This window comes from Ornithorhynchus anatinus, chromosome 8 (genome assembly GCF_004115215.2).
Source record: "Ornithorhynchus anatinus isolate Pmale09 chromosome 8, mOrnAna1.pri.v4, whole genome shotgun sequence".
NCBI classification, from domain to species: domain Eukaryota; kingdom Metazoa; phylum Chordata; class Mammalia; order Monotremata; family Ornithorhynchidae; genus Ornithorhynchus; species Ornithorhynchus anatinus.
This window is the reverse complement of record NC_041735.1, coordinates 22,745,276-22,758,968: the sequence shown is the minus strand read 5'-3', so window position 1 is coordinate 22,758,968 and position 13,693 is coordinate 22,745,276. Positions and strand designations below refer to the sequence as shown.

At 46.0% G+C, this 13,693-nt stretch overlaps 1 protein-coding gene across 1 annotated transcript in view; it reads left to right on the top strand.

Annotated features, from left to right (window-relative positions):
* Window positions 1-4,100: 4,100 nt before the first annotated feature.
* The window catches only part of LPIN3 (lipin 3), a 43,315-nt gene continuing 33,722 nt past the window's right edge, over window positions 4,101-13,693 (top strand). The window contains exon 1 of the mRNA XM_029071027.2: window positions 4,101-4,195. The gene's annotated coding sequence lies outside the window, so the exon portion shown is untranslated. The remainder of the gene's footprint in view (window positions 4,196-13,693) is intronic.

The window sequence follows — 13,693 nt, the reverse complement described above, 5'->3', positions numbered from 1 at the left end:
GAGCGTGTTTGAAAGCAGTGGGATAGAAGCCACTGCAGAGCAAACTGTTGAAGATGGCAGTCAAGGAGGGAAGAAGGAAGGGGGCAAGTGTAAGGTTTGAAGGAATGGGGTTAGATGTGCAAGTGGAGGAATAGATTTGAGAGAAGTCAGGAGATCTCTTCTTGGGAAGGATGGGAGAGTTTAAGGAGGGGCAGGAGGAGGGAGGGACTGGAAAGGAGCAGGGGTGATTATAAGGAGATCATGCCTGAGAGTTTCAATTTTTTCAATAAAGTAGGTAGCCAGGTCATTAGAGACAAGGGATGAGGGAGCTGGGGGGACATGGGGTTTGAGGGGAGAGTTAAACGTCTGGAACTGGTGAGGGCGGGAAGCATGAGAGTCAATAAGGATGGAGAAATAATTTTGCCGGGCAGAGTTAAAGTACGGAAGGATGAACTTAAGGTGGACAATGTCAGCCTGTTATTTAGATTTCCACGAGCAGCGCTCTTTGGCTCATGCACAGGAGCAAAGGAAGCAGACTGTGGAGTTGATCCAGGGCCATGGGTTAGTGGTATGAGATCAGCAAAGGGACTAAAAAATAATGGTGATAATGCTGATCCTTGTTCCCCAGAACTTCCAAGTGAAACGGGAAACTGAGTCACTCACTGGAGGGCATTCAGGCACACACAATAGTACAACACACTGAGACTGTGTTTTAGCAAGAGTTATTGAAAATAAATATTTACATCCTGTATCCGGAGCCCAACAATGAGTCCCAGCTGAAGGGAATCAAGTCCTATTCCAAGAGAACTCCCTTGAAATGGACTCAATTCTGTCTCTGAATCAGCTGGTTCCAGGGCCTGATTTACACCTTTGGGTTTGGGGAGAGGACTTTTTGGGGGGAGGGGGTTGTTTGTTTTCTGGGGTTTTTTGGTTTGTTCTGCTTGTTCATTGTGTCTTTCTAATTTGTTTCCCCAGGCGGAGAAACTTGAGAAGCTGCCTGCATCACTTCTCACTTAAGCAAAAATCCATTTGAAGTTTTGAGCTGTGGGTGGCAACCAGGAATACCAAGGGAGACCCCTGACTTCAGGGAGGATCTTCCACCTGCCCACAGGACTCGGCAGGGAGACACAGGAGTCGGCCAGCCCTTAGAGTACAGGCCTGGGCATCTGAAGGTCATTGGTTCTAATCCCAGCTCTGCCACTTGTCTGCTCTGTGACCTCGGGTGAATCCCTTAACTTCTCTGTGCCTCAGTTCCCTCTTCTGTAAAATGGAGATTAAAACTGTGAGCTCTATGTGGGACAGGGAAGGTGGTCAACCCGATTACCTCGTATCTTCCCCGGCACTTAGAACAGCACCTGGCACATAGTAAACACTTAACACATACCATAATTATTACTATTATTCCCAGTGGAGATTACCCCAACAGAACCACTCCACGGAACGGGCTGCGGAGAGCCCACCTCCCTGTGGACCCACGACCCCCCAGAGCTCTGAACCTGACACCAGGGAATGAGGGGAGGGGAGTGGGGGCCTCAGCACACCTGACCGCTTCCCCAGTGCTACAGAGGGTGGCAGGTTCTCCCAAGCCTTCACCCATTAGCTGCTGCCCGCAAGAGGTGGGTTAACCTGCAGCCCACTAAGTGTACGACAGTGATTTACCATCACCCTTCTCAGGAAGAGGGGAGGAGCTGAGACCCCAGTTGTAGGGATTGAGGGGGCAGCAGAGACGGTGGTTCCCCCAACCCTTGGAGAGCTGACTGGGAGTCTGAGCCCTGCTTTGTGGAAAGTCAAAGGTCACCTTAGAGCACACAGTGTCGGAGATCCTGACTGGTGGAGGTAACCTCTTGGGTGCTGAGCTTCTCTCTATACCCTGACCCCAGAGGTATCCCTGGGGGATGTCTCTTTTTTAAAAAAAAGAAATGGTATTTGCTAAGCACTTTGTAGGTGCCATGCATTGTCCTAAGCAGTGGAAAAGATTAAAGTTTATCAGGTTGGACATAGTCCCTTTGTCACAGTCTTAATCCCCATTTTACAGGTGAGGTAACTGAGGCCAGATAAGTGAAGTAACTTGCTTAAGGTCACATGGGGGATAAGTGATCCACCCTGGATTAGAACACAGATCCACTGACTCCCAAGACTGTGCTTTTTCCATTTGGCCATGCTATTTCTCTCGGGAAAGAACTGTCAGTCTCCCCACTTCTCAGCCTGTCAGTGCTGGATCACATCAACCCTGTATCCCTGAGGAAAAGCCCAGGCTTATAAAGGATATTTGTAGCCAAACTGGAGCAGGTAGGGTGGTCGGGGGGGAAGGAAGAAGCCGAGGGGCACTCAGCGAAAGGAATCGAAGCGGTATCTCCCCAAGGGCCTTTCGAGTCCCCACTGCAGCTTCCCAACCCACCCAATCAAGGGAAGCCAGGGATTTTTTTATGGTATTCGTTAAGCACTATGTTCTAAGCACTGGGTAGATACAAGCTAATCAGGTTAGACACAGTCCATGTCCCACAAGGGGCTCACAGTCTTAATCGCCATTTTATGGATGAGGGAACTGAGGCACAGAAAAGTAAAGTGACTCTGCTGAGGTCATGCAGCCAATAAGGGGCAGAACTGGGATTAGAACCCATGACCTTCTGATTCCCAAGCCTGTGCTGTAAGGACTGGCAAACAAGTGGCTTAGCCAGGATAATAATAGTAATATTAATAATAATTATTATGGTACTTGCTAAGCACTTACTATGTGCCAAGCACTGTTCTAATCACTGGGTTAGCACAAGTTAATCAGGTTGGACACAATCCCTGTCTTGCATTGGGCTCACGCCCTTAATCCCCATTTTTTACAGATGAAGTAACTGAGGCACAGAAAAGTGACTTGCCTAAGGTCACTCAACAGACAAGTGGGGGAATTGGGATTAGAGCCTATGATCTTCTGATTCCCAGGCCCGTGCTCTACATCATGCTGCTTCCCCCAAAATAATAATAATGATGGTGTTTGTTAAACGCTTAATCTGTGCTGAGCTGTGCTGGGGTAGATACAAGGTAATCAGGTTGTCCCACATGGGGCTCACAGTCTTAACCCCCATTTTACAGTTGAGGTAACTGAGGCAACTGAGGTAACTGATTAGATAGGAGGATGCTGATGGTGGTTACCGAGCCTCCCAGCCAGGACCCTGCAGGGCCTCAAGGCTTTAGTTTTCAGATCACTATGGTAACCCCTTCATTTCTCCCTAAGTCAGACCAGAGGGTCATGAGGGGGAATTTCTCCACAGACTCTGGCCCAGACCCTGAACGGACGCCCATGCTTACGAAGTACATTGGCCATCTGGCTGAAGGCAGAAAGAGAACCCAAAACAGCCAACCCAGTGAATAGAGGACAGGCCTGGAAGTCAGAAGGATTTGGATTCTAATCCCGCCTCCGTGACTTGTCTGCTCTGTGACTTTGGACAAGTCACTGACCTTCTCTGTGCTTCCGTTCCCTCATCTGTAAAATAGGGATTAAGATTGTGAACCCCAAGTGGGACTGGGATGGTGTCCAACCTGATTACCTTGTATCTACCCCAGTGCTTAGAACAGTGCCTGACAAATGGTAAACGCTTAACAAATACCATAAAAATAATTTCAAAAAACCCAAACTTGAGTGGGGCAAATAGAGTCTGAATAGGGTGTTAGCCTGAGTGAGGGTCTACTTCTCCACCTCTGGGGCTGCCTCTTGCCCCTGCCCACCTCCCCGGCACGAGAGCCCCCTGCTTGGAGAGGAGGTGATAAATCAGTGTTATTTATTGAGCGCTTACTATCTGCAGCGCGCTGAACTAACAGCACGGGATAGTTGAATAAAACAGAATTAGCAGACACGTTCCCCGCCCATAAGGAGCTTCCAGTCTAGAGGGAGCTCAGGTCTAGACAAGAGGGAGTTTTCCAAGAAACCGCACTGTTCAAGTCACTGAAAAGCTGTAATGTTGTTTTCCTCTAGTGTTTTGGAAACCGAGCCGGGTGCACTGCTTTGTCAGCGTAATGAAGCAGGTTGGGGTGCGTCAGAAAGGAATCTTGTTCCATGGAATTCTCGTCTTTGTTGAGTCAGTGATGTGCCCTATTATCTTGGGCAGGGCACTGGTCCTCTCTGAACCTCAGTTTCCCTGTGACCTGAACATGAGAAGGAACCCTGCTCAGCTGGCACATGTTGTTGTCTACTGGATTAACAGGTTACCCGCTCCCCAAAGGCTAGGTAAGAGAGAAGCTACTGCAGTCATTTTGAAGTTCGGCCAGTGGAATCTTCAGATTCCATTCCAGGTACAGCCTTGGGCTGCTGGTAAGGCAGAGAAAAGAAACCTGGTTCCAGATGACCTAGGTAAGGTGATCCATGGTGCTCCCTGGCAGCTCTATTGGCATCGCTGGCAAGCAGTGAAGCACTGTTAAGGCCACCAGAATCACCGATACCTTACCTTGGTTGGACTCTGGGTGACCCTGCAGACCACAATTCCCAGGAGGACTTATTCCAGTAGCCCCCTTCCTCTCCTGCCTTACCTCACTGCTTTCCTACTACAACCCAGCCCGCACATTTCACTCCTCTGATGCCAGCCTGCTCACTGTACCACGATCTCCTCTACCTCACTGTCGACCTCTCGCCCACATCCTGCCTCTGGCCTGGAACGCTCTCCCTCTTCATTTCCAACAGAGGATCACTCTCCCCTCCTTCAGAGCTTTATTGAAAGCACATCTCCTCCAAGAGGCCTTCCCCGACTAGGCCATCATTTCCTCGTCTTCCACTCCCTTCTGCATCGCCCCTGCATTTGGATTTTCACCCTTTATTCACCCTCTCTCAGCTCCACGGCAGTCACATCCTTATCCATAATTTATTTATTGATATTAATGTCTGTTTCCCCCTCTAGGCCGTAAACCTGTTGTGGCCAAGGAATGTGTCTACCAACTCTGTTATATTGTGTACTCTCCCAAGCACTTAGTTCAGTGCTCTGCACATAGTAAGCACTTAATAAATATGATTGATTGATCAACTGATCCTGGAAGCCAGTGAATTCAGGAAGAATTTCAAGGGGTCCGGCCGAGGGGTTCAGATGTAGGCCTTTACCAGGCTTGGGCTGAGCCTCGGAATTTCATCCCACGCAGACTTGTCGGAGCTTTCTTAAGCAAACCGGTTCCGGCTAACATGAACCTGGACAACGTTGAATCATTGGGCATCCCGAGCCAGTCATGCCTGAGGGAAAACCCAGAACTGAAGGCTCATAGGATGCCATCGCCCCTTCCATCGAAGAAGCAGTGTGGCTTAGTAGATAGAGCACGGGCCTGAGAGTCAAAAGGACCCATGTTCTAATGCCGGCTCTGCCGCTTGTCTGCTGTGTGACCTTGGGTGTCATTTTACTTCTAGCTCGATATGGGGAAGGAATATATCCTCTAATTCTGTTGTCCTGTACTCTCCCAAGTGCTTAGTACAGTGCTCTGCATATAGTAAACACTGGATAAATACCACTGATAGATTGATTCTCTGTGCCTCAGTTTTCTCATCTGTAAAATGGGGATGAAAACTGTGAGCCCCATTTGGGACATGGACTGCATCCTACCTGATTAGCTCATATCTATCCCAGTGCTTAGTACAGTGCCTGGCACATTGTGCGTGCTTAACAAATACCATTAAACAAATCACCCTGATTCCCCACAGCCCTCCCTGCCCCAGTCAATAGGGAGAGACAGGACAACTTCCACTTTAAATGGTTACTCCAGAGATTCGCCTCTGAACTGTAAGCTCCTTGTTGGCGGAGATCATCTCTCCCCTACTCTGTTCTATTAGACTCTCCAAAGCTCTTAGTACAGTGCTCTGCATGCAGTAAACACTCGATGAATACTACAAATATGAAATCCAACTCCCTTTCCCACATTCCTGGATCGCGGATACCTCTGTCTTCCACTCCCACCGTTCCCTGCCTCATCATCTAATCTTCTCCCTGAGCCAGCTTCTTTCAAAGAGAGCACCAGATGGATGAACGGAGAAGGGGCTAGAAGCGGGGAGCGGTAAGGAGAAGTTCTTTATTGCTATTTTTATTGCTATTTGAATGGCTGGCCTAAGATACTCTTTCCACTCACCACTGGTGAATTTCGTTGCTGGCCGGTCCTGAGAGCCCTGGCTCTTTTTGTGGGTGTTTTTCTCAGCAGATGTTTTAAAGTCAGGGTTATACAGAAACTTACATATGCATTCAATTAGGAAGAGAAACCATTTAGCAACCCACATGTAGAATTTTTCCAGCTATTACCCTGGCACCCCTCATTCCCGCCCCCTCACTTCTGTCTTGCTTAGCCCCTGGCCCATTCCAGTTCCTACCCCATTCCGGTTCCCCTGCCATAACCTGATCTTCCCTTTCTTCCCTGCCTCTTCCATTCATTGCTCCCCCAACTATGATTCATGCCCCTCCCCCACATAGAGAACCCCCTAAAACCCCACAGTTTGATTTCCCACTTATGCCTCATCCTTACCTTCTTAATAGATTGTCCTTTTTAAGATCCGAGTGCCAAAATTGCCCACTTACTCTTTTGAGTTCATCTAGTATTTGAGCTCATTTCTCCAGATTGTGTGCTTGAAGTGATTTCAAAGGAGGAGGTCCTCTTGGTAAATTTGTTTATTAGTCAGCGGCCAGGAATGAGTGGGTGAAGAGGATAGGATTTGGTGTTGCAAAATAAATTAAGTTTTTTTAAAAAAATTTCTAAGCTCAGAGCTTAATGCACGCTGGCCGGAGTGGTTACAGAAGTCAGTCAATTCCAGGCAGAATTGATCTATCAATCAATCAATCCATTTATTGATTGCTTATTGCATGTGGAGCACCGTGCTTGGGAGAGTACAATACGACAAAGTTTGTAGACGTTCCCTGTACAAAAGAGGTTACGGTTTAGACTTGAGCAAGGTTGCAAAAGGCCATTTTCCCTCAAATTCCAGTTATAGAATTTTTTGAAAAGTCCCGTGAATACTGGTTGGAGTATTAGCTTTGGACAAAATGGGAGTCGTGAGTTATTAATTAGGTAAAAAGCACCCATTCCATGGAGAAGAAGCCTGGGAAGGAAAATGAAACTGTAGAGAAATTGCCCTCATGAAGGTTACCAGCTAGAGAAAAGAGGCACACTTAGAGAAGTAGTGTGGCATAGCAAATAAAGCACGGGCCTGGAAGTCAGAAGGGCATGTGTTCTAATGCCGGCTCTGCCATTTGTCTGCTGTGTGACCTTGAGCAAGTCATTTAACTTCTCTGGGCCTCAGTTACCTCATCTAGAAAATGGGCACTGAGACTGTGAGCCCCATGTGGGACAGGGACTGTGTCCAGCCTGATTAACTTGGATCTACCTCAGTGCTTAAAAAAATTTATTGGCACACAGTAAGCATTTAACAGGTACTAGAATTATTATGATTATTAATAATAAAAAGAAAATTCAAATTGAAAACAATAAACCATGAAATGGTTTACCCAGAACTGAGTAAGGACTTTTCCAGTCATTAGATTGTTGGCTCCTTGTGGAGCTCCAGGTGCTTTGTGTATTTAACCTTGTCATATGCTATTTTCAGGTTTTATGGCTGTCTGCCTACGTCCTCTCCCCTACCCACAGTCATAGATTGTGAGCTCATCTGTATGTTCTTTCCTGTGCTTAGTACAGTGCTCTGCACAAAGTAAGCACTTAGTAAATACTATTACTACTAGTCAGTCAATCAGTCGTATTTATCGAACACTTACTGTGTGCAGAGCACTGTACTAAGCATTTGGGAGATTACAATATAACTTAAACAGACACATTCCTTGCCCATAACAACTTAGGCACTCAAATACCCTGTCTACTTCATCCATACGACCCAAGGACCCAAACTCAAATTCCCTGTGGCTTCAGAGAGAAGTTTTCTTCCAGCTCCCGTCTTCCTTTCATTTTTGTCTCTCTCAGATGAAAATCAGCCATTTCCAGTTTTCAGGGTGAGAAAACTCCCTCCCATTTCATTTCCTTCCTGGCCCGGAGCAGGGCCATTTTCTCATGGGGATGCCAATGTTAATTGCTGCCCAGCTGCCGACATCCATTGCTGCCCAGCCGGCAGGAAGGGGGTGTGCTGTACCCTGGGGTGAGCCAACTTTGCTTTCGCTCTCCAGCAGCCTGTCTTTCCCTTTTCCTTTCCTTTTTTAAGGTATTTGTTAAGCATCTACTATGTGTCAAGCACCTACTAGATGTCCCTGGCATTTTCATTAATGATTCTCGTGAGAAGCAGCACGGCCTAGTGGATAGAGCATGGGGCTGGGAGTCAGTAGGTCATGGGTTCTAATCCCAGCTCCACCACTCGTCTGCTGTTTGACCTTGGGCAAATCACTTAACTTCTCTGGACCTGGGAGAGTACAACACAACAATAAACAGATACAATCCCTTTAAGGCTGGGAAGGATGGCTTTCATAAGAATAGGTCTTGATTGGGGCAATTTCAGAAAAATTGTGGCTTAGGACATTCTTAGCAAGAAACATCCCCTTCTAAAGAATTGATCAATGCTATTTATTGAGCACTTACTGTATGCAGAGCACTGTAATAATAATAATAATGGTATTTGTTAAGCTCTTACTATGTGCCAAGCACTGTTCTAAGCACTGAAGAGATTGTGAGTCCTACATGGGGCTCACAGTCTTAAGCCCCATTTTACAGATGAGGTAACTAAGACATTAAGATTAAGACATTAAGGTAAATTGCAGATGTATTCATAATTGCTGTGGGACTGAGGGTAGTGAATATCGAGTGGTGAACTAGGTACAGATCCACGGTACAGACGATGCAGAAGGGATAATATATAGGGGAAATGAGGGATTAGTTGGGGAAGGTCTCTTGGAGGAGATGTGATTTTAATAAGGCTTTGAAGATGGGGAAAGTGGTGGTCTGTCGGATATGAGAGCACATAGTAAGCGCTCAATAAATACTATTGAATGAATGAATGAATGAGAGGGGAGTGAGTTCCAGTCCAGAGGCAGGATGTGGAAAGGGGTCGATGGGGAGATAGATGAGACCAAGGTCTAATTAATAGTTGGTGTTAGAGGGGTGAAGTATGTAGGCTGGGTTGTAGTAGGAAATTAGTGAGGTAATATAGGAAGTGGCAAATTGAGTTTAAGTGCCTTAAATCCAACGTTAAGGAGTTTCTGTGTGATGCAGAGGTGAATGGGCAACCATTTGGAGCTTCTTGAGGATTGGGGAGACATTGACTTAATATTTTTTAGCCAGTGATCCAGCCGACAGAGTAAGGTATGGACTGGAGTGGGGAGAGACAGGAGGCTGGGAGGTCAGTAAGGAAGCTGATGCAGTAGTCAAGGATTGGCGTAGTAGCAGTTTGGATGGAGAGGAAAAAGGATGGATTTTAGCAATGTTTGGAAGAAAGAACTGACAGGATTTAGTTACAGATTGAATATGTGGGTTGAATGAGAAAGATGAGTTGAGGATAATGCCATGGCATGTGAATAAGGGAGGATAATGCCATGTGAGTCAGGGTGGGTAGTGGTGTTGTCTGTAGTGACGGGAAAGACGGGGGACTGTTCAGAACAACCATTGTTTAAGTCACCATGTCCATACTACGTTTCCCCTGCCTTTCTTTCTTTCGGTTTCCCAGTTTCAGCTCTTCATACAGTGGCTGTTTGGGGTCATTCTCCTCGAGACTAGGTTTCCAAACCTTTGAATTACCTGAATCAAGGGTAACTCAGATGTCTAACTCAGAGAGAAGCAATGTGGTGTAGTGGATAGAGCCTGGGTTTGGGAGTCAGAAGGTCATGGATTCTAATCCTGGCTCCACCACCTGTCTGCTTGGGACCATGGGCAAGCCACTTCACTTCTCTGTGCCTCAGTTAGCTCAACCCTAAAATGGAGATCGAGGATGTGAGCCCCACATGGGAAAGGGATTATGTTCCACCTAATTTATTTGTAACCACCCCAGCACTTAGTATAGTGCCTGGCATGTAGTAAGCATTTAACAAGTACCACAATTATTATTATTATTATTAATTGTTCAAGAGGAGAAAATTGCTGGTCTGTCTGATATGACCAAATCCTATTTTGCTTCATTAGCCAGACCATCAGCTGCAGTATCTGAACAAGCCCTGGTCCTGATTAGTTAATAGATTATTAGTTAATTAGATAATCTGCATAAGAGAGAGAGAGAGAGACACCAAATAGCTGCCTTCCAGATTTTAGTTTTTGGTGTTAAGCATGGTTATTGAGAACACAGACATGTGCTGCTGCTTTTTGGGTTTGCACTCACAAAATCCCAGCTTTATTATTCATTTCATTTTTAATTCGATTGACTTGAGACATTGATGCCACTGAAGTGCAATTTTCCACCGATCCTTGAAAATCCTTGAGAAAATAGCAGAGGGGAATAATTTCTGAATATGCATCCCTAGAGAAATCTACCCTACCTATCTACCTATTAGGGTAAGAGCTGGGATTCTAGGGCTAGAAGGAGAGCAGAGTAGCCTAGTGGATACATCACAGGACTGGGATTCTGAGGGCCTAGGTTCTAATCCCAGCTCCACCACATGTCCTCTAAGTGACCTTGGGTAAGTCACTTGACTTCTCTATGCCTTGGTTTCCTCCTCTGTAAAATGGGGATTCAACACCTCTTCTCCCTCCCTCTTAGAATGTGAGCCTCGAGTAGGTTAGTAACTGTGTCCAACATGGTTATCTTGTATCTACCCCAGTGCTTACTGTAGGGCTTGGCACTTAGTAAGTGCTTAACAAATACTATTAGAGAGGATTTTAAGAGGTCATTCAGTATGTCCTCCAGTCTTCAGGCTGGACCATACACCAATCCAGATCAGTGAGCATTTAGATTTTTTTTTTCTAGAAATTCTCTAGAATTCACTTTACTATTTTTGGCTACAATAGGTTTCCTAAAGTTAGTGGTAATTGTCATCTTTTCATGCTTTTTGTCCAAGGAGCTCAAAACGTTCAGGCATATGAACTCATTAATTCCTGTATCTCCCTGTATCGACCTTGTTGTCTCCATTTTTCAGAATGGAGAGCTAAGACACAGGCAGTGACATGACCCAGTCATATAAATCGGGAGGGATTTTTGCTAAGATTTGAAGCCAGATATTGTGGCTGTGATCAGACTAAGACACTGATTCACTCTCAGGTCACCTCAGACCAAACCCTCTTTGGGTTGCAGCATCCTAGGAGTGGAATTAAAGAAGAAGAATAGAAATAAGCATAATTGTGCTTTTTTTAAGCACTTCCTAGGTGCCAAACACTATACTAAGTGCTGGGGTAGATATAAGGTAATCAAGTGGGACACGGTCCCTGCCCACGTGGGGCTCATAATCTAAGGAAGAGACCGAGAAGAGGTATTTAACCTCCATTTTGCAGATTAGGAAACTGAGGCACAGAAGAGTTAAGCGATTTGCCCAATGCCACCCAGCAGACAAGTGGCAGAGCTGGGATTAGAACCCAGTTCTCCCGACTCCCAAACCCGTGCTCTTTCCACTAGGCCATGCTGTTTACTGGCTTAAATCAACTTTGTGGGGCAGAAGATGCAGCTCACTTACTCCAGATGCCTTCCTTCTCTGGAGACCTAGGTTCAAAGCCTTGTTGGAGATGTGGCATGAAAGTGAAATGGAAAGAAGAGAAGTAATTGAGCAGAGCCGGCCAGGTGCTTCACAGGGACATCTAACGAGGCTGAGCTTAGGGGTGGCAGGAAGGGAGGGGGGCAACAGGGGACAAGAAAGGACTGGCAGAGCTGTTGGGGGAAAGTTTGCCCAGAATCTCCATGCTCAGTGCCTGGCTCCGGCCTCTGCCGTTCGTCATTTCAATCTGGGGGCTGCCAGGATTTGCACAAAGGCAGGCAATGAGCAGGGGGACACAGAACCAGTCTTTAGGGGAGGAAGGGGGTGGAGCTTTTGGATTCTGAGCAAGTCGAGGAGGAGGCAGAGAGCCCAGGCATTTCAGCCAGTCACTGTGTGCCCGTTCTCTCTCTCCCTCTCTCTCTCTCTCTCTCTAGCGTCTGTTTGGCTCCTCTGATGTGATATCCCACAGAGTCTTTGTCCGGCTCTCTCCTTCCCGAACATGCTGGGCTGGAGGAAAATACTCTCCTGGGTTTAGGAGGCTTCTGGGCTGTCATTGGGGAACTGTCAGTCAGTCAATCCATGGTATTTATTGAGCATTTACTTTGTGCAGAACACCGGACTGAGCACATGGGATAGTACTAAACCCTTTGGGAGAGAAAGCAGCATGGCCTAGTGGATAGAGCATGGGCCCGGGATTCAGAAGGTCATGGGTTCTAATCCCATCTTTGCCACTTGTCTGCCATGTCACTGTCACTTAACTTCTCTGGGCCTTGGTTACCTTACCTGGAAAATGGGATTTGAGACTGTGAGCTCCATGTCAGACAGGAACTGTGTCCAACCTGATTTGCTTGTATCCACCCCAGTGCTTAGTACAGTGCCAGGCACATAGTAAGTGCTCAACAAATACTATTGAATGAATCTCTGTCCTCAACTCTCTCCCTTGCCACTGCTGCCCAGTACAGGTGACTTTTGACTTGTAGCAGATGGCCTTCCACTTGCTAGTCACTGGCCAAGGTATGAATGGAATGGGTAGGCCTCTGCTTGACTGTTTCTTCCATAGTTGAGGCTGGTAGAGTATTGGAAACTCTCCAGGTGTGATCCTGAGAGGATTCCTTATCCGTTATTTATTTATTTATTTATTTATTTATTTATTTATTTATTTATTATTATTTGTGTGTCTATTTGTAATTTATGGATTTACTTGTAATTTATTTATTTATGTATATCGATGTCTGTTTCTCCCTCTAGACTGTGAGCTTGTTTGTTGTATTATACTTTCCCAAGTGTGTACTACAGTGCTTTGCACACAGTAAGCTCTCAATAAATGTGATTGAATGAATGAATACCTTGCAGTGATGTGGGATTAAATGAGATAACTGATATGAAAGCACTGTGCAAAGTCAAGGGATTATTACTGGCATTATTATTATTATTATTATTATCACTTCTTCATAGAGCACTAGCCTGCTAATTCCAGGGTAATGTCTCACCAGCACTCAGCCTTCCCAAAGTATGACAAACAGGTGCAGGCAGCTCAGTGACCTTGGTCTCTCTGAAAACAGAAAAGAATTCATAATGGGTCACGTGGAAAAGAACCGCAGCTCCGGCTCAGCAATAGCTTCTGAAGCGCTTGAATCATGTAGGGAGAAGACACGGCAGCTCTCTAATTAGAGCCTCTCCCAAGAAGGGGCGGTAAGATAATTTGCTGAGGATAAGTTAGAAAGGTCCTTGAGAAATCATCTAGTCCATCCCCCATTTATTCATTTGGTCATATTTATTGAGCTCTTACTGCGTGCAGAACATTGTACTAAGCTCTTGGGAGAGTACAACAGACACTTTCCCTGCTCACCACAAGTTTAACCCAGGTTGGTGTTCATTGGTCAGTCTGGGGATGAGTTTTTCTCAGGAACAGGATTTTCCCAGGAATAGGCATTTCTTTTGTTGTTGTGGTATTTGTTTAGACCTTACTGTTGATCAATCAATGGTAATTATGAGCACTTACTCTGTGTAGAGCGCTGAACTGTAAACCCTTGGGAGAGTACAACAGAATTAGTAAACATGTTCTCTGTCCAAAACAAACTTATAGTCTAGAGGATGAACTTATCATCTAGAGTACAGTCTAGAGTACAGTCTTTCTATGTGCCGGGTACTGTGCTAAGCAC